This window comes from Sus scrofa, chromosome 12 (genome assembly GCF_054392235.1).
Source record: "Sus scrofa isolate SSC_HxYL_T2T_F1_AM1 chromosome 12, Sscrofa_HxYL_maternal_Yorkshire_Landrace_v2.0, whole genome shotgun sequence".
Classification (NCBI taxonomy): Eukaryota; Metazoa; Chordata; class Mammalia; order Artiodactyla; family Suidae; genus Sus; species Sus scrofa.
The window spans coordinates 51,305,328-51,330,396 of NC_139394.1; the positions used below are offsets into that span (position 1 = coordinate 51,305,328).

General features: G+C 48.2%; 1 protein-coding gene and 1 long non-coding RNA gene across 2 annotated transcripts in view; both read left to right on the plus strand.

Annotated features, from left to right (window-relative positions):
• Positions 1-25,069, plus strand: part of NXN (nucleoredoxin) — a 167,468-nt gene that overhangs the window by 84,628 nt on the left and 57,771 nt on the right. The gene's annotated exons all lie outside the window — the stretch shown is intronic.
• On the plus strand, positions 8,847-13,567 carry LOC146398295 (uncharacterized). The gene is made up of 2 exons (XR_014821693.1): positions 8,847-12,952; positions 13,125-13,567. It is a non-coding gene; the product is annotated as an uncharacterized LOC146398295 (long non-coding RNA).

A 25,069-nucleotide genomic window follows, 5' to 3' on the forward strand; every position in this document is an offset into this window, starting at 1 on the left:
GGTCCTGGAGCTGCTGGCGTTTCGGGTTTCCGATTGGCCAGCACGCCCTGTCTTCGTCTTGGTTTACCTTTGGCTGGTTCTGACAAATAAAGCAGATTCTTTTCTTGGCCTCTGCACCCGGAGAAGGAAGCTGAGGGATTTTCGTGGAAGGAGCGGAGGACGGAGAATGCCTGGTTTTTGGAACACCTCCAGCTACGCGGGGCGGGAGAAGGTAGCCTTCCTTGTTGACTGGGTGACGAGCGCGTTCTGCGTCCCACCCACCCTGCCCTGGTGCCACACGATGTCGTGCCCATCTTCTCCTCTCCCCCAACACCCCCCCCGGCACCCCACCTCCATCTGCCTTTCACCACTGTAGTCTCTTCCCTGGGAGGGTCCTGGCCAGTCCACGAACCAGTATTTATTGAGCTCCTACTAGATAAGGTCGGTTTGTTGTACCCAGACTGTCAGGCAAAAATGTTAGTGTAAACAATAGAAGGAGATCAAGGCATTCTTCCGTTTGATTTAGGTCAGGATTTGAGGCACCCAGAAGAATAAGGCCTGTTATTTCTATACCTTCTTCTTCTTTTTTTTTTTTTTTTTTAACATAGAACAGTTGTCACAAATTTTTTGTTTTTTAATTTTTAAGTTTTTTAACTCAATGAATTGTATTTATAGTTGTACAACCATCACCACAACCCACTTTTACAGCATTTCCATCCCAAACCCCAGCCCATCCCCCCACCAACCTGTCTCCTTTGGAAACCATAAGTTTTTCCAAGTCTGTGAGTCAGTATCTGTTCCGCAAAGAAGTTAGGTTTTTTAGATTCCACATAGGAGTGATAGCATATGACTTTCGTGTTTCGCTGTTTGACTAACTTAGCGTGATGATTTCTAGGTCCATCCCTGTTGTTGCAGATGCCATTATTTCGTTCCTTTTTCTGGCTGAGTAGTATTCCATGGGATATATGTAGCACATCTTTATCCACTCCTCTGTGGATGGGCACTATGGTTGCTTCCACGTCTTGGCTATTGTATATAGTGCTGCAGTGAACACTGGGGTGCGTGTATCTTTTCGAGTCATGCTTTTCTCTGGATAGATGCCCAGAGATGGCCAGATCAAATGTAGTTCTATTTTTAGTTTTTTGAGGAATCTCCATACTGTTTTCCTTAGTGCTTGCACCAATTTACAATCCCACTCTGTACCTTCTTTGTGTCATATCTTTCAGGATCCCTGGGAAGGATTTTGATTCACTTTCTAGAACTGAAACTTTCAGGATCCAGCCATTTCCCTTCAGAGCCTTGAAAGTCACTGTGTCATGAGGACTTTATTTCCTGTCCTCTCTTGCCTTTCTTCTGCTGATTTGCACCCCCCTCTCCCACCCCCACTCACCAACTTGGAGTCCCTGGCTTGTTCCCTCAGCCTAGTGACTTCTGGTAACCTAGCAACAGTGGTCTCATGTAGCAGAGCCGCCTGTGTCCCAGGGAAAAATCCTGTGAAGGTGTCAGGTATCCAGAAGAACAGATCTCCTTGGACTAGATATTCCTTTGGCTTGGTAAGAACAAAAATCTTTAGTGTGGATGCGGGAGGACATTCCGCTTGCTTTATTTATTGGGTCTTTTTTTTTTTTTAAGTCAAAGCAATGTTAGCAGAGCCAAGAATAATGCTGGAAAGATTCTGTACAAGGACGCGGGCTTGCATGCTTTCCTGACAGCAGTCCAGTCTTCCTTGCACTTGGGTGTTCAGTTAAGAAATCCTGCACCTCGAGCAGAATGTGAGGGATCTGAATGCCGGGCCTTAGCTTCTGACGGACCTCCCCTCGTGCCAGCCTCTTGCAGCCCTTTGTGTGGCTCCCAGTCAGGGTTCTGAGCTGTGTTTGGAGCCCTTGTTTAGGATCTCCTAAGGGGCATCAAAAGCAGGCATCATAGTCCCCAGCTGGGCACAGAGCCTGTCTTGAGAACGGAGCATGTGCAAAAAGCAAAGGAAAAGATGGAGTTCCTGTTGTGGCTCAGCAGCTTAAGAACCTGAATAGTATCCATGAGGCTATGGGTTCGATCCCTGGCCTCGCTCAGTGGGTTAAGGATTTGGCGTTGCCAGGAGCTGTGGTGTAGGTCGCAGATGTGGCTCGGCTTCTGCATTGCTGTGGCTATGGTGTAGGCTGGCAGCTGCAGCTCCAATTTGACTCCTAGGAAAAGGCAAGAAGGCAAAGGCCCTTTAATTCCAGAGGCGATTCATGGCGGAGAATCTGATCAGGAGAACCGGAAGCCTGGAAGCAGGCAACACACCGTGGAATCCCAAACTCGCCTCGGCGTCTCTGTCTCCTGCTCAGACCTGCGCATCTTGTCAACACAGGCACCATCCAAGCCTCGCCTGCTCTGTATGGGACCTGTCATCCTGAGAAAACCCTTTCCTTGGGACTTTCTCCCTCATTCCAGCCCGTCCCACCGAGGACACCTGGCCCAGGACTGCTCGGTGTTAGCTGTCCTCTCACCCCTAACGGAGATGGCACTTGCCAGGCTCCTCTTTCATACACACCTTGGTTGTTCTTCCTTGTCCTGTTCTTCCTTTGGCGGGGGGGGGGACCCACAAGTTAATAATAATAATAAATAGCAGGTCTGAATACCTCTTTTTCATTGGGTCTAGAAATTATGAGACCAGGACAGTGAGCCGCCCTGGCAAGCAGTAGAGGGCTGTCCCCACGCTGCGATCAGCCACTTCTCTGGAATCGTCAGCTCACCTGGCGACTTTATTGGGATGGATTAATCAGATGGGAGAGTATGGTAACCTGGTTTTGATCTCTGGTTCCCTAGGCTCTAAATTGGTGGCTGGGACAGAGCTGCTTACGAATCTTTATTTTTTATTTTTTGTTTTTTTCAGTCTGCACCTGTAGCACATGGAGGTTCCCAGGCTAGGGGTCAAATCGGAGCTGCACCTGCCAGCCTACACCACAGCCACAGCAAGGCAGGAGCCGATCCATGTCTGCGACCTACACCACAGCTCACGGCAGTGCTGGGTCCTTAACCCACTGAGTGAGGCCAGGGATCGAACCTGCAACCTCATGGATACTCGTCGGGCTTGTTACTGCTGAGCCACAACGGAGACTCCCAAGAACTCTTTGTTCGTATTCTAGAAACATGTTCTACCAGGAGCTCCAGAGGTGATTAGACATCATCCCAGGCTCGTCTGTTGATTGACAAGGCGTCATCCATCCCTCTGCTGGGATCTGAATGTCTGTATCCCTCCCGGATACTGCATTTCCCCGTTATCTAGAAACCAAATGAGCAACTAGAGGGTTTTTCAGAGGGGCAGGGGGATATCGAGGTGTGGGGATATTTCCCCCATCTGCCCCCAGCTCCTGTGACCCCTGAATTTCTGTCCCCTTGGCAGTTCTGGGCTCACTTCCAGAACTTGCTTTTGTGAACCTGATTTTCTCTGCTCTTTGCTGACCAAGCTCCATATCACCACCCACAGTGCCCCCAAGTCTGTCTGTCTGTCTTCCCTCCTCCCTCCCTCCTTCCTTCTCTTTCCCGCTCGCTCTCTTTCTTTCTTTCTTTTCAGCTGCCCCACGTGGCATGTGGAGTTCCCGGGCCAGGGATCAGATCCAAGCCGCAGTTGGAACTTACGCCTCAGCTGCAGCATCGCTGGATCCTTTAACCCACCTTGGTGCTGGGCCGGGGACGGAGGCTGCGTCCCAGCGCACCGTCCCCTTGAGCCACCGTGGGAACCTGCCCCCCACCGCCCAGTCTTTGTTTAGATGTCCTTATCCTGCCGATGAGGCCCAGGCCTCGTGGCCTTGCTGCCCCCCTTCCGTGCCTTGAGCAGGACAGGTACCCTGAACTCTTTCCTAAGTGCGCTTTTCCTCTGTGCTCGTCTGTATGGAAATTTCTGGCTCTCCCGGAGTTGGGCCTGCTCTCTGGAGAGGATTCTGGAGGGTCTCCTCATAGATGAGCTCTCTCGAGAGGCGCTTTTAGGGTCTTAGCCCAGGACGTTTCTGGCCAATGTTCTTGTTTCTTTAGCCGGAGGTCAGGAGGGTGGTGTGGGCGGCTTGCGAGCCGTGGATGTAATGGAAAGGTGAGGCCCGAGCTGCTTGAGCTCCAGGAACAAAGACGACTTTCACGGCAGCCAGGGAGCAGCTTCTGCCCGGGGAGCTCAAAGGAAAAAAAAAGGGAGAAGAGGAGAAAGAAGAGGCCTTGGCTGTGAACAGCGTATTTCTGAGTCTGAGAAACTGAGAGTCAGGAACAGAGGGTCAGGCTCCTTTATCCAAACCAGCTCTCTTCTCCCCCCAGCCTTTTCCCTCTGGTCCTAATTGGACCAGTTCCTGCACATGTTGTTAAGAAGGATGAAGGGATGAGAAGGAAAGATAGAAAAATAGTTCTTTTTTTTTTTTCATTTAAGATGGGAATTTGAAGGAGTTCCCTGGTGGTCTCAGGGTTAGGATTCTGTGCTTTTGCCGCTTTGGCTCAGGTTTAATCCCTGGTCTGGGAACTGAGATTCCATGTCAGTTGCTGCGCACTGTAGCCAGAGAACAGGAAATGTGACCTTCTCTGCGTTGACGTCCAAGACCTAATGGAGGAAGGAGAGGCCAGATCAGCTCCTTAGAGGCCTTTGTCTCAGGCACCCACCCTTCCTCAGGAGAGATGGGACCACCCACCCCCCAGCTTCCTCCGGGTGCCCCAGGTTCTCGGAGACCATGTCAGCTTGAGTCTTGTGTTTCTCAGGGCCAAGCAGAGTCCAGCTCGCTGTCCTCACCTTCTCTTGGTTCGGCAGTCTCTGTTCTCCTTGGGGTTGTTGTTCCATCAGCCCAGGTCTCAGCTTCCTGTCCCCTCTCCGGAGGTAGCAAACAGATGGCCTCCTCACCTGCCCTCAACAAACAGCCTCCCACAAGTGTCTTCTAGAGCCTCCAGGCTTGCAGCTCCTCCTCCCAGAATTGCCTCCAGCACACCCCCTGTCTCTTTCTCTTTTTTTTTTATTTCTCAATGAATTTATCACATTTATAGTTGTACGATGATCATCCCAATCCAATTTTATAGGATTTCCATCCCACACCCCCAGCGCATCCCCCCACCCCCCGAACTGTCTCCTTTGGATACCATAAGTTTTTCAAAGTCTGTGAGTCAGTCTCTGTTCTGCCAAGAAGTTCATTGTGTCCTTTTTTCAGATTCCACATGTCAGTGAAAGCATTTGATGTTGGTGTCTCATTGTCTGACTGACTTCACTTAACACGATAATTTTTAGGTCCATCCATGTTGCTAAAAATGCCGGTATTTCCTTCCTTTTAATGGCTGAGTAATATTCCATTGTGTATATGTACCACATCTTCTGGATCCACTCCTCTGTTGATGGACATTTAGGTTGTTTCCACATCTTGGCTATTGAAAATAGTGCTGCAATGAACATCGGAGTACACGTGCCTTTGCGACTTGTGGTTCTTTCTGGATAGATGCCCAGGAGTGGGATTGCTGGATCAAATGGTAGTTCTAGGTTTAGTTTTCTGAGGAATCTCCATCCTGTTTTCCACAGTGGTTGCACCAATTTACAATCCCACCAACAGTGTACTAGTGTTCCTTTTTCTCCACACCCTCTCCAGCACCTATTGTTTGTAGACTTTTGGATGATGGCCATTCTGGCTGGTGTAAGGTGGTACCTCATCATGGTTTTGATTTGCATTTCTCTAATAATGAGTGATGTTGAACATCTTTTCATGTGTTTTTTGGCCATCCATATGTCTTTGGAGATTCATCTGTTTAGATCTTCTGCCCATTTTTTGACGGGGTTGTTTGGTTTTTTTTTTTTTTATATTGAGCGGTAGGAGGTGTTTATAAATTTTGGCGATTAATCCCTTGTCAGTCGATTCACTTGCAAAGATTTTCTCTCATTCTGTGGGTTGTTTTTTTGGGTTGTTTAGGGTTTCCTTTGCTGTGCAGAAACTTTTAAGTTTAATTAAGTCCCATTTGTTTATTTTTCTATTTACTGTCATTACTCTAAGAGGTGGATCTGAGAAAATGTTGCTGTCATTTATGTCTGAGAGTGTTTGGCCTATGTTTTCCTCTAAGAGTTTTATAGTATCTGGTCTTATATCTAGGTCTTTAATCCATTTTGAGTTTATTTTTGTGTATGGTGTTAGGGAGTGTTCTAATTTCATTCTTTTCCATGTGGCTGTCCAGTTTTCCCAGCACCACTTATTGAACAGGCTGTCTTTTCTCCATTGTATATTCTTGCCTCCTTTGTCATAGATTAGTTGGCTGTAGGTGCGTGGGTTTAATTCTGAGCTTTCTGTCCTGTCCCACTGATCTATATGTCTGTCTTTGTGCCAGTACCATGCGGTTTTGATGATTGTTGCTTTGTAGTATAGTCCGAAGTCAAGGAGCCTGATTCCTCCAGCTCCATTTTTCTTTTTCAGGATGTCTTTGGCTATTCTGGGTCTTTTGTGCTTCCAGACAAACTTTAAAATATTTTGTTCAAGTTCTGTGCAAAATGTCCTTGGTAATTTGATAGGGATTGCATTGAATCTGTAGATTGCCTTGGGTAGTATAGTCATGTTGATAATATTGACTCTTCCAATCCAAGAGTGTGGTATGTCTTTCCATCTATTTGTGTCATCTTTGATTTCTTTCATCAGGGTCTTATGGTTTTTCAGAGTACAGGTCTTTTGTCTCTTTAGGTAGGTTCACCCCCTGTCTCTTAAAGCAACACGCACCTAAGACATTCTCCGCACAGTTCTGCTGTCTTTACCTATGAGGGGTTTGCCTTTAAAGATGTTTGTTCCTTTAATCCTGAGCCCTTGGGGACCATAAGCATACCGTGATCAGATTGTTCTCCAGCAATTCCATCCACTAAGCCCAGTTCTTCACTGTAGCTCACAGCCCTAGGATGGGTTTGAGTGGGTAGAAGTGTGGCGTGTCGGGTGAGTGTGGGGTCAAGGACCTGCCTTTCAGTCTTTTGGCCGTGCCTGGCGGTGCAGAACCTCCTCCTGCCTCCCTCCTGTCCGTATGCTTTGAGTGATCTCAGCAAGGTCACAGTGTCACAGTGAGTCTTGGTTTCCCATCCTATAAAAATGGATATACATCCATAAAACAGTGACTCAAAAAACACGTCTCAAAGGAGTAACAAGGTTTTCCATTTGGTCTTCTTGGGAAGCAGGGTGGTGAGTGGGAAGAACGTAGATTGTTTTTTGTTTTTTGTTTTTTGTTTTTTTTGTAATGAATCGTAGTTTTTTGGGTTTTTTTTGTTTTTTTGTCTTTTTGTCTTTTTGCCTTTTCTAGGGCCACTCCTGCGGCATATGGAGGTTCCCAGGCTAGGGGTCTAATCGGAGCTGTAGCCACCGGCCTACACCAGAGCCACAGCAACGCAGGATCCGAGCCACATCTGCAACCTACATCACAGCTTATGGCAACGCCGGATCCCTAACCCACTGAGCAAGGCCAGGGATCGAACCCGCAACCTCATGGTTCCTAGTCGGATTCGTTAACCACTGCGCCACGACGGGAACTCCATGAATTGCAGTTTTATTTTTAATTTCTTTTAAAATTTATAGTTGATTTACAATGTTGTGCCAGTTTTTCTGTACAGCAAAGTGACCCAGTCATACATACATTCTTTTTCTCATAGTATCTTCCACTGTGTTTTATCCCAAGAGATTGGACCTGGTTCCCTGTGCTGTCCAGTAGAACCTTATTGCTTCTGCATCCTCAGTATAGCGATTTGCATCTACCATCCCCAAGCTCCCCTCCATCCCACTCCCCCCACCCCTTTGGCAACCCCACGTCTGTTCTCCAGGTCTGTGAGTGTTTCTGCTCTGTAGATGGGTTCATTTGTGCCACATTTTGGATTCCACCTATAAGTGGTATCATATGGTATTTGTCTCTCTCTTTCTCACTGACCTCACTTTGTATGAGACCCTCTAGCCCAGAAATAAACCCAGAACCTAGGTTTTTGGCGTGAGAGCTGCCTTCTGTTCTACCTTTACCGTTTGGTGGCTCTGATTCCTTAAACGGCGGTACTTAACCTCTCTGAGCCTCAGGTCTCTCCTGTATAAACATGGGGGTGATGACAGTGCCAACATTTCTGGGCTGTGATTAAATGTGATTATATGTGTGAAAGGCCAGGACAATGCAAGCTATACACTAGGCACTTCAGAAGCGTGGCTATACGGAGCTTGGTTCACCTGCAGGTCGGGTGTGGCGAGTGACTTATCGCTAGAAAACCAATTGGGTACAGCTGGGTTTTGCCACAACAGGCCAGATGAAAGCCTGGCATCTTGCCTCGATGGCCTCGGTGTTCACTTTGCTTATTGAAGCACGATGTCCTACAAATCATTTCGTGCCTTCCCTTGTGGGACATTCATCAAATAGTACCTATGTTTTCCTCGTGCTCGGAGAGGCATTAGGGCAAACGCTGAACAAAATAACCCTGCATGCACAGTTGAGTCCCTTTAGACCGAAAAACCCAATCAGCACTCTGCAGAGTGCGGATGGCTATTAAATGAGCTCGTGTGTTTCAATGATTTAAATGTGACGTGCTCACACCCGGGTGCCTGGCCCCCTCGTGGAAGCAGTTCTGTAAGCCTATAAGCCCCTCAGCAGTGCAAGAGGATGCCTGGGGCAGAGGGCTGAGGAGGGCTGCTGAGGAGAGAGACCTGTGGGAAGAGGTGATGCTGGATCGAAGTCTGAAGAAGGAATTGGGACTCACCAGGTAGTCAGATGTGAGGATGGCAGTGGTGGGGCGAGCAGGAAGGGGGAGGAGGGTGCCCCAGGCAGCCGCAACAGGTGAAGCAGAGAGCCTGTTGGATGCACCAGAGGGGGCTGACTGCCTTTGCTGGTCTGCCTGAGGAGTTCCGTCTTTATCCCCAGGGTGAACAAGAGCAATAGAAGGATGATAAGCAGAGGGTTTTGCTCTGGGATAAGGACAGAGCCAGCCTGGAAATGGTTGGGAGGATCCAAACCTCCTTGGGATGGAGAGGAGAAGAGGGGGTGGGTTCAGGAGGGGAAGTGACTGCGTACAAGTGAGGAAGAGGAGAGGGTGTGGCTGGACGCCCAGCCCTCTGGCTTGGGGATCTGGGCGGAGGGCAGGTGGTGCCATTCGTGGAGACAGGGAATAAGATCAGAGAAAGACGCAGAGCCGGGAGGCTTTCCCTCGGCTTTCACTCGTGGGAAAGTGAGCACACCCAGCTGGCAGGCAGCACGTGTTCATGCTGGAATTCTCAATTGCTTACCCCTAGATGGAGGAATGAATGTTTTTTTTCTTTTTGGCATAGGGTTTTTTTTTTTTTTTTTTTGTATAATTTTTAATACAATAGAATGCAGAGGGTTTTTTTGTTCTTGTTTTTTTGATTTTTTTTGGCTGCACCTGCAGCACGTGCAAGCTCCCGGGCCAGGGATCGCATCTGAGCCACAGCAGTGCCTTGAGCCACTGCAGTGACAATGCCAGATCCTAACCCGCTGCACCACAAGAGAACTCCTAAAATGCACAGATCTTAAGCCTTCAGGTCAATGCATTTGGACAACTGTCCTGTAAATGTCACTCAGAACAAGAAGTAGGACGTTGCTGTCTCCCTAGAAAGTTCCCTACGTTCCTTTCAGTCGGCCGCTCCCCTGCCCCCCCGTCACTTTTGGTTTCCTGTCACTATAATTTAGTTTTTCCTGTTCTAGAACTGCACTTGGAATCGTATGTATACATTCAGTGTCCACGTTGTATCCACGGGTTGGTTGCTCTTTGTCCGGGCTAAGCTTTTACATTGAACGAACGTGTCCCAATTTCTCCGTTCTTGGGTGGATGGAGGTGTGAAAAGTTTCCACTTTGGAGGTGGGGAAGGGCTGTTATAAACATTCTGTGTATAATTCTCTTTATGGACATGGTTTCCGGTTCCCCTGGGTAAATACCTGTGAGTAGCCTTGTAGGGCTATAGGGTGAATGTATGTTGTGTTTATAATAGTTCTTCAAAGCGGTTGTACCAAACTCTACCCCGACCGGCAGTGTGTGAGGGTTCCTTGTGTTCAGGTCTTCTCCAGCCTTTGGTGTCGTGAAGTCTTGGACATTGGCTGTTCCAGCTTGTGAAGTGGGTTTAAGTCACATTTCCGTGGTGACCAGTGATGCTGGACACCTTTCCATATACTTATTTGGCCACCTGCCTGTCTCCTGTTTTGAAGTGTCTGTTCAAGTCTGTTCCCTGTTTTTGTTGTTGTTGTTGTCGATTGCTAAGAGTGCTTTGCATAGTCCGGATAGGAATCCTTGGTCCAACACGCAGCTGCCCAAGTTTTTGGTTTTTTTTTTTTTTTAATTTTTTTGTCTTTTTGCCATTTCTTGGGCCGCTGCTGCAGCATATGGAGGGTCCCAGGCTAGGGGTCGAATCGGAGCTGTAGCCTCTGGCCTACACCACAGCCACAGCAACGCAGAATCCGAGCCGAGTCTGCAACCTACAACACAGCTCACGGCAACGCTGGAAACTTAACCCACTGAGCAAGGGCAGGGATCGAACCTGCAACCTCATGGTTCCTAGTCGGATTCGTTAACTACTGAGCCATGGCGGGAACTCCGTTTTTGGTTTTCATTTCGTTTGGTTCTGCCTATCGGGAGGCGCTAGGCATTAGAGAGGCATTTGCAGATTCTTCTCAGGAAATGAGAAGCTGTAACATGCTGTAGTTGTGGTAATTCCTTCTGTTGTCGAAATAATGACAGAACGTGGTTTTGCTCTCTGTTCTAGCTTCACTCTCCAACGGCGCTGACTCCATAAAAAAAGTCACTTCGTCCCTCTGAACCTCGGTTTTCTCACATAGAAACACGGCACCATGCTGGTGCCCCTTTTTCCAGGCTGTTGCCCGGATGAAATGACGATTCTGGGCGTGAGACGCACTGTGGCTGACTCCTGTTCTAGGCGTGATCGGAGCTGGGCGTAGGCACATGAGCGGCTCTGTACCTTAGCAAATCTGTTTATTTATGGTGCCAGGGAGAGTTCTTCCCAGCTGTTAAAAAAGCCAGCGTTAGAGTCTTTCTTTCCAAGATGGTCGTTCCTTTGCTTTATTTTTAAAAAATAGGGCTAAGTTCCAAACTTCAAATTTTGCAGTAGGGAGAACAGGGCAGTGAACCCTCGGACCCAGTTTTTTGGTTTTTATGGTTTGAATGACCTTTGTCTGAATTTTGATCATCCCTGACAAGAGGACAAGCTAGCCCCTTTTATCCTGACTGGCTCTTCTTGAACGTGTAAGTAGGTTCTTTGGGGTCATATGTTCTATACTTCAGCTGTCCGATCCCCCCCCCACTTTTTTTTTCCTTAAAACCTTTAATGTCCAGTACAACATAGGTATAGAAAAGTGCAAAAGACATAAATGCACAAGTTAATGCATTATTGTAAACTGAACTGCCATGTAACTAATTGCATCTAGATCAAGAACTAGGAGTTCCTTCGTGACTCAGCGGGTTAAGGATCCGGCGTTGTCACTGCTATGGCTCTGCTTACAACTGTGGCATGGGTTCAGTCCCTGGCCCCAGAACTTCCACATGCCGTGGGAGTGCCTCACCTCTCCCCCCAAAATAACCAGAACTTTGGCAGACTCTAAAAGCCTCCCGTGTGCCCCTGTCCTGGGACAGCCCCCTCCTCGGCTTCAAAGGGAACCATCACCCTGACTTCTGTGGCAGCCACTTCCTTGCCTCCCTCCAGAATTTTCAGCCTAAGTGGACTTCCCTAAAGCCTCTGGTTTAGTCTTACCTGCTTGGGAGCTTTATATAAGTAGAATTATTTATTAATCTTAAAATGAGGTCACATTAGTCAGACTTTTCACTTAAGATGGATGTTTTTGGATGTAAGCTATTATACACGGAGGAGGTAAACCACAAGCTCCTACTGTAGAGCACAAAGAACTATAATCAGTGTCCTGTGATAAACCATAATGGAAAAGAATTTGTAAAAAAGAGTGTGTGTGTGTGTGTGTGTGTGTACACATATATGTATGAATCACTTTGGTATTCGGCAAAAATTAACACAACCATGCAAATCAACTGTACTTCAATAAAAAAAATAAGGTGGAGTTCCCTGGTGGTGCCGGGGGTTAAGGACCTGGCATTGTCACTGCTGTGGCTTGGGTCACTGCTGTGGTTCAGGTTCAGTCCCTGGCCTTGGAGCGTCTGCATGCTGTGGGCTCTGCCAAAAATAAAAATAAGATGGGTGCTTTTGTGTCATGAGAAGAAATCTTCAGCCCCCCTGCGGCTTTCATCCCAAGTTTTTCTTTCGCCTTCCGTTCCGGGGCATAGGCGTCATTGTTCTGCGTTTCACGTTTGGGACTCTTGTTTCACTTTTGAGACCTATTTTCCATCTCACTTTTCCCAGGAAGACGTCGCACAGCCCTGCAGACGCTAGCCGATGGTTCTCGCACCTCGCTCTGTTGCCTAACACTTGCCGATTGTTTCAGAGTTGGCATAGAGAGGGCAGAAAGGGAGGGCGAAAGTTCCACACGTGGAAGCCGGTGGCCCCAGGTCTGATGAGCCTCGTGGAGCTCAGGCCCTACGGAGAAGGGCCTCATTTCAGACGGCCTCACTCTGTTTTCAGACCAAATGCCCTGTTTCGTCTCCGGCTGGAAATACCTGTCTTTCGCAGCCACCTTATTCTTTTGGCCAAAAGGGTGTTCTGCTCCCCAGTATGTGTGTGAGAGATTTGACCTACAGACCCCTGCTCTGTCCCCTTGGGGAAGGAGAAACCCCTCGTCCTCTCTTTCCTGCTTCTTCCCTCCATTAGTAGAGATCTTTGCATCTCCTGGAAGAATCTGTGACTTTTCTTCGGCCTCCCTATTTGGGGTCTGATTGTTTGGTTTTAATGGGAAAAATAAGCACTTATTTTGAATTTTCTCTCTAGGCTCAAATGATCTTTTTTTTTTTTTTTTAACTCTACTGCATGTGAATTACAGGAAATGATATTCTGTTGGGGAAATGGGTCACTTCCAAGATTTTTCTCTCCAGGAAAAGCATAACATTAATTTATTAAGAAAGGTTCAAACAGGTAACAAAGAAACACTTATTAAGATATTTGCTCCTTTTTTGTGCTCCTAATCACAATCTTATCATAAACTTCAGCCCTGGTGGCTAATCCAAAGTTATTGAATTAAATTATTATTATTATTATTATTTTGTCTTTTTAGGGCCACACCTGCAGCATATGGAGGTTCTCAGGCTAGAGATCGAATTGGAGCTCCAACTGCCAGCCTACACCACAGCAACGCAGGATCCAAGTCATACCTGCAACCTACACCACAGCTCACAGCAACACCAGATCCCTAACCCACTGAGCAAGGCCAGGGATCGGACCCGCAACCTCATGGTTCCCAGTTGGATTCATTTCCACTGCGCCACGACAGAAACTCTTTAATTAAATTCTTTAATTTTACATCTGAGGAGATAAAGAAACATACCCCCCCCCCCAAAAAAAATGATTAGCTCAAGGCTGTGTGTTGTCTTCAGAGACCAAGACTAGGAATTAGGCCCTGAATGGCAAGACCGACCCCCCTTCCCCATCATGATTTTTTTCTTTTTTGTACTTCTTTTTTTGGCGTGCCTGCAGTATGTTGTAATGATTAAAAAAACAAAACAAAACAAAAAAAAACAAAACACTGTGATCTCAGTTTCTCTAACAAAAAACTTCTCCAGTGAAACCTCATCCTTGAACTTGGTTCGTCAGAAGAGTTGCTTGGACTAAAAGGGGAATTTCCATTCTTGACCAAACAAAACCTAGCTCAGAAATTCTACTTGAAAGATGAATTGAGCTTGATGTCATTTTGTTCGTCATTTTCTTCTTAGACCGAAACAGTGCTTCACCACAGTGGGCATTGTGGTTGAATTCCATACCTGTGAGAGAAGCTTCTAGAGACCTTTGGCTTGAAAGGCACACACTTAGCTGAGTTCTTTCTCCTGAATCATCCGTTTTGCTGCCCTCCTCCAGAGCAGTTGCAGGAAGCTCTCTTCCATGAGCCCCCTCCCCCATCGGGGGGTGGGGGGCGGCAGCGGAGGGGGGGGCGTCTCACAATCTCCGGTTTTCCTTTGATGTCCCTTGGCCATCACTCAGCCAGCGAGGCCTCCCGTCCCCTGGTCCCAAACCAAACTCATTCCTCCGCCTCCCCCAGTTTTTCCTCCACGTCGTCCTCTCCTTCTCTCTCTACTTTCCAGTTCATTCGTTCAGTCATTCAGTCATTCAACCAACAGTGGAGCTTTTAGCTGGTTCCACCTGGTTTTTAAGGCTCTGGTGAGATCCGATAACAGGGTTCTACTAACCATGAACCCAAACCTTTACCCAAGCGAGAAACTTTGGCATCTCTCCACCCCTTCTCCCTGCTCCCCATTCTCTGAATTTGATTAGATCCCACGTTTAGTTTTAGTAATCCCTTAACTAGTCCAGCAACCTCTGGTTTCACTTGCCCTACACAGCTTCTCCAGCAGTTGTTCATGTCGCAGACCTTCTGTGCGGATGGGTGAAGTTCAGAACTCCTTGGCTTGGACCCCAAGGCCTCCTACCCCCCCACCCCCCGCTTTCTGCCCTCTCACCTGGGCACTACCCGCTGCAATGCCTATCTGCTTCAGACGGTCTCACGCCACCACTTGCTGTCACACCTTTGTGCCTGCTGGTTCCTCCCGCAGGATGCCCTTCCCCTCTCTGTCTGGTGAAGTTGTGTTTACAATAAGCCACTGTCCCCTCAGAGGTCACCCCGTCTAAGAAGGCTTCCCTCCCCTGTGTTTATCACTTGGCTCTACACCCCTCAGTGATGGCGTCCGTCACCTATATTCTAGTTCGTTTTTGTCTGTCCCCCCCCCCCCCCCAGACCATGTCCCCAGGGTACTGCCCAAGTTTTCTAGGTCTGGCTTCATTTCCAGTGGTTTGTTTCAATGACGACACAGATTAGGGTCCTGCTTGTCAGCCCCTGTGGCTTCGGGCTCCCCTTCTCCCACTGCTTCCCACCCTCCACACTAGCCCCAGTGCCTGGCATTCCTCAGCCCTAAAACTTGCCCTTCCCCGCAAGTAGGCCGTGCCCTTGCCTCTCCCTCTGTTTTGGCTGCCTTACCCCTTCCTGCTCAGGACCTGCCTGATAAAATCCAGTGCATCCTTCAAAAAAGCAGCTCAGATGTCTTTTTCTTGCCTTGCTTTAACTGAAAACGAGACTAAGTCACCAAAATAACTAATACTTACGTGGCACTAACCCTAAGCCCCAGACACTGTTCCAAGCATGTGGTTCTTGACACAAAGGCAGTGCTCAACCGATGATAACTAAGATTATTTTGATTTTTAATAGTAAGCTGCGTGATCTTAATTGCACTCTTTAGGTGTTTCTTTGGAATCATTCTTTTGTCATTTTTGTCTTGTTGCAGCTAATTTATGTATTTATTCGTCTAGAGCAGATTCTGGTTCTCTGCGGGACTTTCTCTGCAGTAAGGATGGGCTGCCTTGTTCTGTGATAAAGGGATTGTGCTCTAGAGGAGACAACTCACTCGGAGGAGGAGGATTCTTTGCTAGGAGTGAGTGCTGGAGATTTAAAAGAAACCCAGAAGCGTTTGTTCTCCTGAGACCTCCATTTGTCCCCGCCCTCCAGCCCTTTCACTGTCTTAGGCAATAAATGAACACCTGTCTTTTGCCGGGAAGATGGGTTGCGTGCAGGTGATTTTTGTTTTTTTGTTGTTTTGTTTTGTTGTTTTGTTTGTGTTTTCCAGGCTAGGGGTTGAATTGAAGCTACCGCGCTGCCAGCCTACGCCACAGCCACAGCAACACCAGATCGGAGCCGTATCTGCCACCTACACTGCAGGGGTGGAACCTGCATCTTCTTGAATCCTAGTTGGATTCGTTACTGCTGAGCCACAACGGGAACTCCTACATGCAGGTTTAAACATTTTTCTTTAATCAGCTGCGGGAGGATTTGCTTTTTCTTTGGAGGGACACAATTTCCTACAAACTCACTTAGATATGATTATCGTGATTAATGTGGCCAAAGCTTCTAGGACTTCACTTCCCCCAGACCATCTAGCGCAAGGGCTCAGGAGGCCTCAGAGAAGCAGGAACTAGACGTTTCCACCAAGAGTCTGATGTCGTCCAATGTGTAGTCTCGAAGGTGAGATCTTTCTGTGATTGGGCTTCGTGTTACTTACCCTGGGTTCTCCAGAAAAAAAGGCCCCGTGGGACCCATCTACTTATAGTGAATATTTATCTACCTATATTTAATATAGTAATACATGTAAATATGTTAAAATAGTTGATAAGATATTAAAATACATAAAATATTTGATAATGTATATTGAATACATTAAAAATATTTAGTGTGTGGGAAAGAGTGTGTGTGTGTGTGTGTTTGTAAATGAAGAGATTTATTATAAGGAATTGGCTCATGGAGTGATGGAGGCTGAGAAGTTCCAAGCTCTGCACTTGGCAAGCCGGAGACGCAGGAGAGCCAGTGGTGTAAGTTCTAGTCCAACAGCAGGACAAGCCTTGTCCCAGCTGGAAGACTGGCTGAGAGCATGAGCTCTCCTGTGGGCAGCTTTTTGCTCTAGTCAGGCCTTCGGTGGCTGGATGGGGCCCACCCACGCCGGGGAGGGCAGTCCGCTTCATCAGCCTGAGTCACATGTTAATCTCCTCCAGAAACACCCCCGCAGACACACCCAGAATAATGGTTTGCCAAATATCTGGGCACCCTGTAGCCCAGAAAGGTTGACCCAGAAAATGCACCCTCATAGGTGCAGCATACACACATACTGGCTCTCTTCTGTCTTTCTTTTTTTTAAAAAAGAATTTTTTTTTAAGTTTTATTTCTTTCTGCTTTTTTTTATTTTTATTTTTATTTATTTATTTTTTTTTTGTCTTTTGTCTTTTGTCTTTTTTTTTTGTCTGTTGCTGTTGTTGCTATTTCTTGGGCCGCTCCCGCGGCATATGGAGGTTCCCAGGCTAGGGGTCCAATCGGAGCTGTAGCCACCCGCCTACGCCAGAGCCACAGCAACGCGGGATCCGAGCCGCGTCTGCGACCTACACCACAGCTCACGGCAACGCCGGATCGTTAACCCACTGAGCAAGGCCAGGGACCGAACCCGCAACCTCATGGTTCCTAGTTGGATTCGTTAACCACTGCGCCACGACGGGAACTCCTTATTTTTATTTTTAGTATTTATTTATTTATTGTCTTTTTGCCATTTCTAGGGCTGCTCCCACGGCATATGGAGGTTCCCAGGCTAGGGGTCTAATCGGAGCTGTAGCTGCCAGCCTACGCCAGAGCCACAGCAACACAGGATCCGAGCCGCGTCTGCAACACCACAGCTCACGGCAACTCCAGATCCCTGACCCACTGAGCGAGGCCAGGGATCGAACCCGAAACCTCATGGTTCCTAGTTGGATTCATTAACCACTACGCCACAACAGGAACTCCCTCTTTTTGCTTTTTAGGGCCACACCCATAGCATTTGGAAGTTCCCAGGCTAGGGGTCGAATTGGAGCTGCAGCTGCCGGCCTACATCACAGCCATAGTAACGCCAGATCTGAACTGCGTCTGCGACCTACACCACAGCTCACGGCAACTCCAGATCCCTGACCCAGGGATCGAACCTGCATCCTCACGGATGCTAGTTGGATTGGTGTCTGCTGATCCATGATGGGAACTCCCATCTTTCTGTCTTTTAAGGACGAGGTTCAGTGTCTCGGCCTTGAGTGTTTGGCAGCCTAGCCGGCATTAGGGCTTGACACTGGCACTCTCCACGTTGTCCCAGGCTCTTCCACATACAGCCAGTATTATTTCAGGCCTTCTTTGTTCTGTAGGAGAACCACAGCCCCTCAACTTCTTTGGGTTTTGGCTGCAGCACCCATGGTGTATGACATTCCATGCATAACATACTTCCAGGGACATGTCCCAGTTTTGACAATTCCTCCCCCATACCCCCACCCCCATGTTTCCCAAGAAATAAAGCAAATAGCACTGCAGATGCCTCGTGACATGTTCATACAAGCTTTTTACAAGCTTGGGAGTAACTCTTACGTGTTGGTCAGTAACGTAGCACAGCCAGATCGGGCATGGCCGGAACATGTACTTCCCAGGTAGCGAGCATCCCTGAGCTTTATCCACGCAAGGAAGCTTATCATGAACAAATGCATGCGGGAGTTCTCCTGGAGTGCAGTGGGTTAAGGCTCCGTTGTTGCTGCGGGTGGCCTGGGTGGCTCCATGGTGCAGGTGCAGTCCCTGACCTGGGAACTTCAGCATGCAGTGGGCAGGGCAAAAAAAAAAAAAAAAAGGTCCGTGTGCTGTGATTTCCATTTGCAAAAGAAATGATTGAGAAACTTGCCTCCACGTGGTAAGAGTAATAGGTTTTGTTGTTTACCTCATGTCCTGAGGTGATGGTACTAGACTAGTCTTCAGCACTCGAGGGGTGTATACTCCTCGGTTAATGCTGGTTGCCAGCCTGGCTCCAGAATTAGAGCTGGGAAGGAGTTCCCATCGTGGTTCAGCGGTAACAAGCCCGACTAGCATCCATGAGGATGCAGGTTCAATCCCGGGCCTTGCTCGGTGGGTTAAGGACCCGACGTTGCCGTGAGCCGGGGTGTAGGTCACGGATGCAGCTCGGATCTGCTGTGGCTGGAGTGTGGGCCGGCAGCTGCAGCTCTGATTCGACCCCTAGCCTGGGAACTTCCATGTGCCGTGGGTACAGCCCTAAAAAGAAAAAAATAAATGAAAAAGAATTAGAGCTGTGAAGATCACTGTGCCTAAAATCAAAGCATTTATCAGTGCTCCAAAAGTGTGGGTCATTCCAAACTGTTGGCTAAGAAGGAAAGTGGGGCCACGAAGCACAATGGGGCTACACGTCCCCATCCAGCCGGGCCCTTCCTATTCCCTGATGCCCCCTTAGGCCTCCTCTCTTTTACCAGATTATAAAAATGAGACGGTTAAAGCTTGCCCAGGAGTTCCATTTGTGGCTCAGCGGGTTAAGGATCCCTCATTGCCACAAGCTCCAGCATAGGTCTCAGACGGGACTTGGATCCGGTGTGGCTGTGGCGTAGACCTGCAGTTACAGCTCTGATTTGACCCCTAGCCCAGGAACGTCTGTATGCCGCTGGTGCAGCCATAAAAAGAAAAAAAGGAAAAAGAAAAAAAAAAAAGCTCTTCTGTCCATCTTCCAAATCACACAATAAATTCAAGGTGCTTTCCCTGTTATGACTGCACGGCAGAACCAGCGCTTTGCTGAGTTAACGCTCCCTCTCTTTCTCCAATCTGTTGCCTGTATCCCCGTGTTGGAGAATTGGAGTTAGGAAGTGATTTAGGAGCATATGGAAACCAGAAGAATGCCAGCAGAGGCTTAGAGCAGGGCTTCTCAACCTTGGCACTTTTTTTCTTTTTAGGGTCGCACTTGCAGCATATGGAAGATCCCAAGCCAGGGGTCAAAATCCAAGCCGCACCTGCGACCTACACCCCAGTTCACGGCAACACCAGATCCTGAGCAAGGCCAGGAATCAAACCTGAATCCTCATGGATCCTGGTCGGGCTTGTTACTGCTGAGCCACAATGGGAACTCCCACCTTGGCACTTTTGACATTCTGAACCAGATAATTGTTTGTGTGGGAGGCTGTCCTGTGCACTGTAGAATATTGAACAGTATCCCTGCCTTTTGTCCACTACCTGCCAGTAGCAACCTCTCTCCCCAGTTGTGACAACCAAAACTAAAATCACCCTCGGCTGAGAATGACTGGCTTAATTACAGCAAGTATTCCACCCAGCACCATGCCCCTCTTCTGAGCAGCTGGCTCCCTGAGAGGCATCCTGTTTGTTATCTTTGGCACTGAGGCACCAAGTTGGCAATATTTCACTGAGATTACAAGCTCCCAGGAACACTTGGAGGGAGACCTGGCAGAACTTAGCACATAACTGTCCGTGGGATACAAAAGAGTAAAGAAAATTTTAAAAAGTCAAGATTTTACCTATTTCATGGAGTTCCCGCCATGGCACAGTGGGTTAAGCATCCAACTGCAATGGCTTGAGTTGCTGCGGAGGTGTGAGTTCCATCCCTGACCCGGTGCAGTGGGTTAAAGGATCCAACATTGCAGCTGTGGCTCAGATTCAGTCCCTGGCCTGAAGACGTCCATATGCTGCAGGTGCAGCCATGTGTTATTTCATTTTATTTTATTTTGTCTTTTTAGGGCCACACCTGCGGCATATGGAGGTTCCCAGGCTAGGGGTCCAATCAGAGCTACAGCTGCTGGCCTACACCACAGCCATAGCAACACGGGATCCAAGCCTCATCTGTGACCTACACCACAACTCATGGCAACGCTGGATCCTTAACCCACTGAGCATTGCCAGGGATCAAACCTGTGTCCTCGTGGATACTAGTCAGATTTGTTTCTGCTGAGCCATGACCAGAACCCCAGGTGCGGCCATTAAAAAAAAAAAAAAAAAGATTTTACTTATTTCACACTTTCTCCTTTCCTTTTCACTCATTTCTCCAGGTAATTTACAAAACTGAGTATTTGAAATGAGGAGTCCTTTCCTAGCGGGTAGAACTGAGGAGCTGTTTCATTGAAACCCACATACACCAGTTATTCTGTGGCTTCTTTCTAAAGTCTGAAGCTTAAATGCTGTGAAAATATCACTCAGAGGATAAAATAGGTGGAAATGAACAGGAACAGGCACTTTGGCCAAAATGCCTTGAGAGGATGATCCTGTTTGCAGCTCAGGGCCATTTCGGGTACTTCAGAAACCTTCCTCCACTTTGCAATCTGTGTAGTCCAAAACCCTTGTTGGATCAGAAAGAGAGACGTGTTAGGGTGTCCCCTGGAATCTAAAATTGTCTGCCTGGAACTTGCCGATCAGAGAGCCTGAGCGGGCGCCTGTTGAGTCAGAAGCTAGGACGCTCCTGGGTCGGTGTGAGGAGCCGCTGGAGCCAGAATCTGTTCTGGAGGCCTCCTCCAGGCAGTGTGGTCTTTGATGTCACACAGTGTGTGTTATGCCTGCCTGCCCTCTAAAGAGGAACAGCGTGGTGATGGGAAATTCACAAATAATCAAACAGGAGACACAACACTTGCTTGGTGGATGGGTTCACCAAGGCTCGAGGTTCATCTGGGAGAAGCACCAGACTTGATCAAGGCCCCCGGCTCAGTGTACTGTGCTGTCTGGCTGCCTCCTTGTTTCTGGAATGAATGGACAGCCTTACAAAGACCTTCCAACCCTGTGCAGAGCCATGGCCTGGCTTGCGATGTGCTCTGCACCTTTTACTGGTGCCGTGGTTTCTGGGATGAATGGGAAGCATCTCTTTGTCCTTCCTGAGTATTTCTCTGCTTCTCTGCTCCTTCTGCAAAACATGTGTTGGAGGGTGAACCTGGCAGGGCCTGTGTGCCACTGGCGCTCTCTTGGTTTCTGCTCTGCTTGAGAGAGAGGAGGTTGGAGAGGCTGCCCAGAGGTTCTCATCAAATCTGAAGGAGACTAGGAGGTAAACGGGACAGGAAAGGCGATTCAGTAGAGGGAAGAGCACAGGTGAAGGACAGAGGAGGGGTGGGGTCCGGGAACTCTGAGATGAGCTGTGCGTGTTGACCTACAAGGTACAGGCAGGCAGTTGGACAGAGCGACAGGAGCAAATGTCTCTCTCCATAAGGAGCGGGCCTTGATCCCGAAGGTGTCAGCAGGGTTTAAATGGTGTTTTTAGTAAGAGGACACAGCCACAGGGGGCCCCTGGGTGGGAGAAGGAGCTAAGTGGTCTTGAGAATGGAACTGGAGCTGCTGCAGAGGTCCAGCTAGGAGATATGCATCGCAAGCTCCACAGCCTTGCCCCCACAAAACTCGTGTCACCCTCTGTGCCCCTCCAAAGAGGTCAGCTTCCTGGAACTCTGACGGTCTCACATGACTAGGCAGAGTCCTCGTCCAGCACATTCACTGAACGTGGGGCTGCGTACCCCTTGCAAGTTCATTGACTGCTAATACATGTGTTTAAACTTGATTCTCCCCAATTCTGCTGCTTTTCTCTTCATCAAGACTTTGGAGTGATACAGAAGACCAAACTGCTATTCTCCCAGGCTTGGAGGAAAAGCCAATAGGGTCTTTTAGCTACATCGTTTTACTGAAGTGCTTGTTTGTTTTTCAACAAAGGGAGAATATACTTTTGTAGCCATGCAAAAGCCCTACCCTGAACACAGTTTAAGGGACTGGAAAGAATTCCCTGGAGACGCCAGGGAACTTGCTGACCAAGCTGGCATCCGTTTTCTTTCCTGTCAAATGTTTCCACTCAAATGTTCTGACTCTAGCCTGAGGCTGGCACCAGCTGAGCGTTTGCAGCAGAGAAGTATTTGAATGTTGGCCTTGCCCTGACCCATGTTCAAATCATTTGTTGCACTAAGGGTATATATTATGAGATAGCAGACCAGATTAGCTCACATCCAGCAGTCGAATTGCTGATTCAGTTAAAAAGTCTTTACTCGATGGGGCCTGGCCTGAGATGGGGTGACCTCCAGGGCTTCCAGAACTTTCCTAAAAGAAGAGGCCTTCCCTCTTTTTCTTTAATTATTAAAAGCAGAGCTACATGCACATGGTTAAAGCTTCTAAGCTGCACTGAAGGATACAAGGGAGTATAATTTGATAACCACACATCCCCCTAAAATACGAATATATAGGTATACTGTATTTTTCTCCATGCATTTCTAAATATGCACAGCTATGCCCCTTGGCAACCACAAGTCTGTTCTCCATGTCTGTGAGTCTGTTTCTGTTTTGTAGATAGGTTCATTTATGCCATATTTTAGATTCCACATATAAGTTAGATCATGTGGAATTTGTCCTTTTTTTTTTTTTTTGTCTTTTTAGGGCCGCACCTGCGGCATATGGAGGTTCCCAGGCTAGGGGTCTCATCAGAGCTGTAGCTGCTGGCCTATGCCAGAGCCATAGCAACGCCAGATCTGAGCCACGTCTGTGACCTACACCACAGCTCACGGCAATGCTGGATCCTTAACCCACCGAGCAAGGCCAGGGATTGAACCTGCAACCTCATAGTTCCTAGTCAGATTCGTTCCTGCTGCGCCACAGTGGGAACTCCTGTCTTTTTCTTTCTGACTTACTTCACTGAGTATGAGAATCTCTAGTTGCATGCATGTTGCTGCAAATGGCATTATTTTGTTGTTTTTATGGCTGAGTAGTATTCCATTGTGTACACGTACTGTGTGTGTGTGTGTGTGTGTGTGTGTGTGTGTGTCTTTTTAGATACATCCACAGCATACAGAGGTTCCCAGGCTAGGAGTCGAATCAGAGCTATAGCCCCTACACCACAGCCTACACCACAGCCTACACCACAGCCACAGAAATGCCAGATCCGAGCCACATCTGTGACCTACACCACAGCTCACGAAATGCCAGATCCTTAACCCACTGAGCGAGGCCAGGGATCGAACTTGTGTCCTCATGGATACTGGTCAGATTCATTTCCACTGAGCCATGAGGGGAGCTCCTGTACTACAGCTTCTTAATCCATTCATCTGTCGGTGGACATTTAGACTGTTTCCATGTCTTGACTATTGTGAAGAGTGCTGCTATGAACACAGAAGTGCACCTATCTTTCTGAATTGTAGTTTTGTCCAGATGTATGCCCAGGAGTGGGAAAGCTGGATAATATGGTAGTTCCATATTTAGTTTTCCTGAGGAACCTCTACGCTATTCTCCATAGTGGTTGTACCAGTTTACATTCCCAGCAACAGTGTAGGAGGGTTCCCTTTTCTCCACACTGTTTCCAGCATTTTTTATTTGCAGACTTATTAATGATGGCCATTCTGACCGGTGTGAGGTGGTACCTCATTGTACTTTTGATTTGCATTTCTCTAATAACTAGTGGTGCTGAGCATTTTTCATATCTTGCCCATACATTTTTGCACCCTTATGCATGAGTATCTGTAGGATAAACTTCTAGAATTGGAATTGCTAGGCCAAAGGGCATGTACGCTGTCAACTTCGTTAGACTTGGCAAAGTCCTTCAGGTAAAAGGTGGGGCTGGGGTTGCTTTATAGAAAATGGCTAACTCCAGCTGTTGACAGCCAGCCTAAAATGCTGGTAGCTTCCTCTTCCCCCCAAATGTTGCTGCTCCCTAATACAGAGGCAGGAAGCAAATGCATTAGACTGTCAGGCAGCACTGACACTGGCGACGAGCACGGATGACATTCAACAAGACAGATGGCCTCTGGGGACCTCGGGTTTTCTCGTCTGTTCATTGGGGCAGGATGGCCCGTGTGGTCCCGTTCCTGGTTCATGGTTCTGAGGCTTAGGTGCCCAGCCTCTGGGAGAGGCTTAAGCGGGAGGTGAAATGTCAGAATCAGCCCTTCTGTGTCTGGATCCTTTGCCTTCCCCTTCACTGAACGAGGAGAGAAGGCTCCCGGGCATCCCTCTGGTGCTTCCCCGGGCAGGGCACAGCCTGAACAAGTCCTGGGTCACCTGCATTTTCAGATTTCAAAAAACAGTTTACTTAACTGGGCATCGTCCTCTTTGCTCCGTTAACGCCCAACTCATTCCTTCAGGAGGCCCTTTATCATCAAGTCCTCCGAGTAAGTTCAGTTAGCTTGGAGGTGATCTCTGGGTGGAAGTCTGATAAAAAAATCCTCTGCGACGTTGGACCTGAGACGCGTCTGGAGAGGGAAGAAAAGCGAGATGAATTCTTCACAGTTTCATCTTCCTTGTGGTCCAGCTGATGTTTATCAGGGGAAAACAGCCCGAGGAAGAAGGCCGTTCAGATGGCAGAGCCTCTGGTTGGTGTCCTTCACGGTCAGCCCCGGACCTCGTGCCTTTGGCCTTGACGCCGTCGTCTCATGTTGTGCGTGGAGTGCTTACACCTGTCTGTGTGATGTAGCACTCCCGGCCGCTTTCGCACATTCAAGACCTAACAAGGTGGGACTGCCCATCGTGGAGCAGCAGAAACGAATCTGACTAGTATCCATGAGGACGCAGCTATGATCCCTGGCCTCCATCAGTGGGTTAAGGATCTGGCGTTGCCGTGAGCTGTGGGGTAGGTTGCAGACGCGGCTCGGATCCCGCGTTGCTGTGGCTCTGGTGTAGGCCGGCAGCTACAGCTCCGATTGGACCCCTAGCCTGCAAACCTCTGTATGCTGCGGGTGCAGCGCTAAAAAGAAAAAAAAGA